We start from the raw sequence: 7,481 nt of genomic DNA on the forward strand, positions 1-7,481 counted from the left end.
GTGGGGTGGGATGAGCCTTCGGGACACCCTTCCCTTCCTCTGACCTGCTGAGGGGTTAGGGCCCTGGGCCTGGGGTCTCTAAGCCTGTGTGGCCCCCTCTCCGGGAGGGAGGGACCTCAGGGCTGCTGAAAGGAATCAAGGAATCGAGTCAAAGCCAAGCTTACAGACAAAATTCCCAGGTGTCTGCACTTGGCCCAAACTGTCTTTTTCTGGGTCACAGGGCCCTCCCTCCATTGTCAGAAAATAGACCACGACTACAAAACGTATTCCTCTCACACCCCCGATGAACCCCAAACAGAGCCCCTCCCCCGGCACCCCTTGCCCTACCTGGCCACGTGTGGACCCCACACACACGCACAGCCCCTCCACGGGCGCAGCCACAACCCTCCCACATCCTTCCTAAGCCCTCTGAAGACCACCAGACAGAAACTCAGGGTCAACATCCCTCATGACGTCTGGCCCCTCCCCCCTGGAAGTGAGTCCACTCTGTCCCCGCGCGTGGCTCTTCGCTGCCCGCGTCACCACCGGCCACCCCGGCAGCGGCAGCGCCCCCCGCTGCCTCCCTGCCCGGGCCCCGCCGTTACCCCTGACGCGGGCACTGATGTCAGATTCAGCCTCGCGGCCCCCAGACCCACTCCCGTGTTACAGGGACTGTGGGCCGGAGAGAGAGAGCCGGTGGGTGCCAGCAAGAAGAATTTGAGGCCCTCTCTGCCCTGATGACACCAGTGGACTCAACCCCATGACTCGGTTTCTCTATGTTCGAATACGACGACAGCTACCCGGGACGGGACGGGGTGGAGGGAGGTAAGGACCGTCGGAGCTCCTGACGCTAGGAATCGGCTGCGGCAGAGGTGGGGCTGGGAGGGCCGGCCGGCAGCGTCGGGCCTGACCCTGCGGCTGACGCTTCCCAGGACTGTCGGCTCCTTCAGCTCCTGAGGCCCTGCCCACACCCGGGCCGAGGTGGTCGGTCCCTCGGCACCCAGGCTGTAGCTCGAGCCCTTCCTGGCTCCCAGACCCTTGTGCCCCTTGATGCTCTGCCCAGGAAGAATCATCGGCCCTGCGTGCGCCGGCCGGAAGGGCTGAGCGGCCGCTGGCATCTGAACGAGGTGACCTCTCATCCCACCCTGTCCCAAGACACAGGGAGTTGGACTGAGGGACAGGAAGCTCTCTCCAAGGCAGGACCTGAGGCCTGATGCCGGTGACTTTGACTTTACCAGCCAAGCACCCGGGCACCCACTTGTTACAGTGTGGTGTTCTCATGCGGGCACTGGGGCCCAGAAGTGCGCCCCTCACCCCCAGGCAGGCCCAGCCAGGCAGGAGAGTATGTACGATCGATTCTTGCACAACAGACTATCCCCAAGCTTAGCAGCTTCGAATGCCGAATAAGCGTCTACCTCACAGCGTCTGAGGGTCAGGAGTCTGGGATAGCTTGGCTGGGTGGCTGGTGCTCAGGGTCCCTGGTGAGGCAGCGGTCAAGCTGGGGGCATGGCTCTACCGTCTGAAGGCCTGACGCGGGGCGAGGGGGCCCCCTCTCAAGGTGACTCTCTCATGTGGCTGTCGGCTGGAGGCCTCGTTTCCTCAACCCAGGGACCTCTGCATAACTGCTTCCGACATGGATCCCCACTTCTCCTGGATCTGTTTATCCAAGAGGGAGACCAAGGGGGTGGCCATGACGCCTTGGGGACTGTCTCAGAGGTGACATGATGTCATTCCCAATGAAAATTTTCTTTTTTCTTTTACTAAAAAAATTTTTTTCAATGCTTATTTTTGAGGGAGCGTGAGCGGAGGAGGGGCAGAGGGAGGGAGACACAGAATCCGAAGCAGGCTCCAGGCTCCGAGCTGTCAGCACAGAGCTCGATGCGGGGCTCGAACCCACGAACTGTGAGATCATGACCTGAGCAGAAACCAAGAGTCGGACCCTTAACAACTGAGCGCCCCAGGCGCCCCCCCCACCGTGAATATTTTCTATAAGTGAGTCACTCCTAGCCCCGCACTCAGCAACAGGCAAATTAGGAAGTGGGGCGTCGGAAGAATTAGTGGACATATTTTCAAGCCGCCACGGAGAGCCAGGAATGGAAACAGGTAAGTGTGGCCAGCCTGTCAAGGACAGAAGCCAGCCTCCACGGGGGCGTGGGGTGGGGAGGGGAGAAGCCTGCCCCCCACCGTCCACCGGGACAAGGGCCCATGAGGGGCGTACACCTCGGAGGCACGTCTGGCCAGCAGCCGGCTCCTCGTGCTGCCTGCCGCTTGCCGCCCGGGCGGCTGAGCACAAGGACTCCAGAGCGCAGAGCCGGGAGCAGCAAGGCAGGTGGGAGAGGAGGGACAGTCCGCGTGCGGCAGCCCCCGGGAGATGCTGCCGGGCTGGGAGGCGCCACGGGGCCCTTCCTTCAGGGAGAAGCTCTGGAACAGGGGGTGGGGGGGGACTCCACGTCCAGGACTCTGGATTCCAGGACGCATGCGGCCTCTCTGTCCCTTCCTCCGCCTGCCTCTGGAGCAGCCCCAGGCTCCTCCCACATCTGTCCTCCCTCCAGGGCCTGCCTGCCACATCTGTGACTGTCCCCACGCACTTCGGGGCTCAGTGCATCCGTCCACCGCCCCGCCCTCTCCCACCTTCCGTGGTGTCACCAACAGCTCACCCCGCCACCCAGACCACGGCCCAGGCGGGGGCACACTGCCCTCCTCTGGCCACTGGCCTCGGGGCCCTGCCCCTCACACCGACCGTCCGCCCCCAGACCAGATGGTGAGCGGCCCCATCCTCTGTCCTGACCACCCCAGGCCCTCCAGGGCGGGGCACGCTCGGGCAGGCCCCCTGCAGGCTCTGTTTTTATATTTGATGCCGCGGCCAAGCGTCTATTTCTATCACTCCCGTCTTGAGTTTCTGGTCATCTCACAACCTGGCCGGAGCTGGGGCGCCTGGGGGGCTCAGTGGGTTAAGGGTCCGACTCTTGACGTCAACTCAGGTCATGGTCTCGAGGTTGGTGGGTTCGAGGACCACATCGGGCTCTGTGCTGACAGTGCAGAGCCTGCTTGGGATTCTCTCTCTCTGTCTCTCAAAATAAATAAACTTGAACCAAACAAACATTATCTGGCCAGAGCCTCCCTCGCTCCGGTCTCTTGGGCAGGGTGGGCTGGGCCTGGCGCCGGGCACAGGGGCCCACCGCTCCCCCAGAGAGACGGCCCTGGGGGCAACTGTAAATTCTACCAGTGGAACGAACATGCCAGAGGCCCACGCAGCGTGGTGGCAACTTTGCGGTTGACTCCGTTCACGTAAATCGTTTCAAGTCTACCTAACGAGAGAACTCTGGGCGCCATGGACTTGAGCGGACAGTGGCTGCCTCTCCCCAAGGGGTCCCAGACCCTTCAGCCTCTGAGGCCCAGAGTAGACCCCTTTAGTCGGGGGCAGAGTCGCTGTGGGAATGGACTGGGTGAGAGGGGCGGAGCCACAGGCCCCGGCTGCCATGTGCTCACTGGGAGACCCAAGGGCACTCGGGTGTTATCGGTGCCAGGCAACCAACCACAGCTCAGTCCCCAATGCTTTCAAGTGCTCCCCATACCCGCTGACTGCAGCCTTCAGCAGTCCTTCTGGGGCCAGAGTCTCCCCTCCCCGTCTGGACAATTAAAGATGCCTGCAGGAAGCCCAATACCTCGGCTGAACAATTAAGACAACCCTTAACCTTCCATTTCCTACAAAAGCGCCTGTCCTGTGGAGCTCCTTCAGGTTCTCTGGCCCCTGGGGTGCCCCTGAGCCCATTTTACGAGTGAGGAAACTGAGGCCAAGAAGGCTCACAGGGTCATACAGCCAGGAGGGGTCGGAGTTGAGACTGAAGGGCAAAACTGCCAAAGTCAAGCTTCCTGAGCCTGTCCTTAGAGACAGCCTCAACCTGCGGTCCCCCAAGCCGCCTAAAAGCCCCTGAAGAGGCCGCTTTAAAATGCAGGTTTCAGGGCGCCCGAGGGGCTCAGTCAGTTAAGTGGCCAACTCTTGATTTCAGCTCAAGTCAGGAGCTCACAGTTCATGGATTCAAGCCGCATGTCAGTGCTCTGCACCAAGAGCCCGAGGCCTGCTTGAAATTCTGTCTCCCTCTCTCTCTGCCCCCTCACTGCCACATGCTCTCTCGCTCTCTCTCTCAAAATAAATGAATACACTGGAAAAAAAAATGCAGGTTTCGAGCCCCCCCTGCTCTCTAAGTCTGATTCCTTAGGTCTGGTGACGTGTGTCTTAGCCACCTTCCTGGAGCCTCCATCCGGAGGTCTGGAGTGGGGAGACTGGCTGGGGCCGCGGGGCAGGGCGGGCCAGGGCCCCGACCTCCTCATCCAGCCTGGCTGCTCAGGCCCCGCTCACGCCGGAGCGGGTAGGCCGACCCCTGCTTTTGAGTCAAAGCCGACAGCCAGGGGTCTGGCTCTGCACACACACACCCCAGCCCAGGAGAGCCGGGGCCCGTCCTGCCTCTCTCTCCCTGGCTCCTTATCGGGGCCAACTGCGGCCTGCGAGAAACTTTGTTTTCAGAGGGTTTTGGGTATTTTTTAATTTTGTTTAATGTTTTTATTTATTTCTGAGAGAGAGAGACAGCGTGAACAGGGGAGGGTCAGAGAGAGAAGGAGACACAGAATCCGAAGCAGGCTCCAGGCTCTGAGCTGTCAGCACAGAGCCCGACGCGGGGCTTGAACCCATGAACCGTGAGATCATGACCTGAGCTGAAGTTGGACGCCTAACTGACTGAGCCACCCAGGCGCCCCCGGAGGTTTTTAATCCTAAAAATACATGTTGTTATTTTTTTTAATGTGTATTTATTTTTGAGAGAGAGCCAGAGACTGCGAGCGGGGGAGGGGCACAGAGGGAGAGGGAGACACAGAGTCTAAAGCAGGCTCCAGGCTCTAGGCTGCGGCACAGAGCCTGATTCTCAGGGCTCAAACCCACAAACTGCTGAGGTCCTGGTCTGAGGCGAAGTCAGATGCTTAACCGACTGAGCCCCCCAGGCGTCCCTCTAAATATACATTTTAGAGAAAACTATTACCCAGAACCCCCACCACCCCTCACCTCTTTTTCCCAGAATGCGCATCCCTGGAGAAGGGACAGGCTGTCAGACAGGGGAGCCATCCTGCGCCTTCCTCACCCCCAACCGAGGGTCTATCACCTTCCAGCTCTGGCCATTCAGCACTTCTGTCCCCCCACTGTGTGCCTGGCTTAGTAAGTACCAATAAAGCCGGCAGAGGTACCTGCCCTGGTGGAGTTTACATTCTAGTGGGACAGAGGGGATATACACAGAGAGCAACAAATGAAGTCACTCTGGGGGCTGGAAGAACGCAGAGGGTGGGGAGGGGTGGCAGGCAGGGGAAGATCGGCCAAGCCCCTCGTGCACAGTGAGAAGTGAAGAGGGGCCTGGGTTCTGGAGGTGATCCGGGCAAGGGAAGAGCTTCCCAGCAGAGGAAGCAGCTGGAAGGTGAGAATGCGCTTGGTGCGTGAGGTCATGGCCAGGTCACCCTGGGCTCAGAGCCGCTGAGCCTGGGTTTTATTCCAAGTGAGTGGGGAGATGGCTGTCCGTCCTGCCCTCCCCATCCCACCTCACCCAGGTCAAAACAGCCTCCTGTCACTGGATCCAGCAAATTCCAGGGTGGGGAGAACTGAGGTGATCTTCTTTTCCTCTTTTTCTGCCGGCGTTTCTAATTCTTCCACGCTGGATCCGTCTTGTGTAAGGAATTATTAGAGCTGTGCAAAATAGAAACTGCACCATGTACTTGACAGTACAGTTAGGCGTCCAACTTCGGCTCAGGTCATGATCTCACGGTTCATGGGTTCGAGCCCCACGTCAGGCTCTGCACTGACAGCTCAGAGCCTGGCTTGACCTCCAGTCCCCTCTGATGATCCCTCCCTAACTGCCTGTCCTGGCCTTGGGCCCCTCCTGCCCCTTAGAGGCTGGGGTCTGAGAAGAATCCTGCAGGGAGGCTTCCCCTGGGATGAGGTGCGGCCTGGGGCTCTGCAGAAGGCGAGGGTTTGAAAAGTTCATATCCTGTGCTGCGGTTTTACCCTCAGGAAATGAAACAGAACAGACATAGAACCCAACTGCTAATGTGATCATGCAGTTGGACATGCGTCCTCATTGACTTGGCGATGACGTCCTTAATTCTCCTTTTTGGTCTCTCCCCTAACCGCCGTAGCAGCCCTTGGATTCGGGCTGCTGACCTCAGGGAGTCAGGGCTCAGGGCTCCTGCAACTGGCCTCAAGTATGACGACTAAGGGGCATGTGCTTTCCTTAAGGAAAAAAAAAAAAAAGTAGGTCACCGTTTCCTTATCAAATGCCCCATTATAACTTTGTGACATACCATCCTGTTAAAGTGCTTGGCTTTCTACTCCACCCTCCCTCCAAAAATGCACTGCAGGCATTCTGCTTTACCTCCGGAAGACTTGGCAACCAAGAGACAATGCGTTCGTAAGGGTGAGTCACCTGGATGCAGTTTAATGATCGTGCCCTCGGAAGCCTCCAGCCACAACTCCTGCCCTTGTTTTGGGGATAGGCTTCTCCTGGACCTACAGGCTATTGTTTTCCTGGCTCCTGGAGGTCAGAGGCTGGCGATATTCAAACCCAGGCCTCCAGACCCCTAGTTCAGGGCCCACCAGCCACCACGAGCACTGGACTAGGAGTCAGCAGACCTGGCTTTGGGTCTCTGCTTAAGGAATGTTCTATTTAGATTCCAAGAAGAATCAAAGGAAACTGTTACATGATTGTTGGATTCCTGGTGGCCGCTGTGTCACCATAGTTACTCCTTAGATACACTTGACATACCTCCTCCTCGCAGAAAGATCCAGTCTTTCAAACCCTGGATACATGGGACATCTGGGGGACTCCGTTAAGCTTCCAGCTATTCATTTTGGCTCAGGTCATGATCGCACAGTTTGTGAGTTAGAGCCCTGGGGCTCTGGGCTGAAAGCCCTGGGGCCTGCTTGGAATTCTCTCTCTCCATCTCTCTCTGCCCCCCCACCCCCCACAAGTGCTCTTTCTTTCTTTCAAAAAATAAATAAATAAGCCTTAAAAAAAAAAAAAAAAGAATAAAACTCTGGACCCTGGATACGTCTCCACCGTAATCCCCGTCCTGATCCCAGAAATGGTAACAGAATGACAGCACTGGGGTCTGCAGCTCGGAAACACGGCAGGGGTGAACAAGGAAGTTGGGCCGCAGGCCTGAAGCTGTTATCTGACTCTCATTGTGCGGGAGTAAGTGTCCAGCCAAGTCCAGTCCCGGCCGGGCAGTCGGGACCTCACGAGGCGCTGGGGAAGGAGGGCAGGACAGGTCGCTGAACAGGCCACTCCCCAGGGACCAGGGAGCCGTCCTCGCCACTGCCAATCTCAGGGACTCTCCAGGCGCAGGGCGTAGGCTCCGGCTCCTCCTCGCCCCCGTGGCCCCCGCCGCCCAGCGCCTTTCCACTCGGGCCGGTTCGCCGGGTCCCGAGGCCACCCTGGCCCCGGCCCCGCGCCCCCCACCCCCAC

The sequence above is a fragment of the Crocuta crocuta genome, unplaced genomic scaffold (assembly GCF_008692635.1).
Source record: "Crocuta crocuta isolate KB4526 unplaced genomic scaffold, BGI_CrCroc_1.0 scaffold299, whole genome shotgun sequence".
NCBI lineage: Eukaryota > Metazoa > Chordata > Mammalia > Carnivora > Hyaenidae > Crocuta > Crocuta crocuta.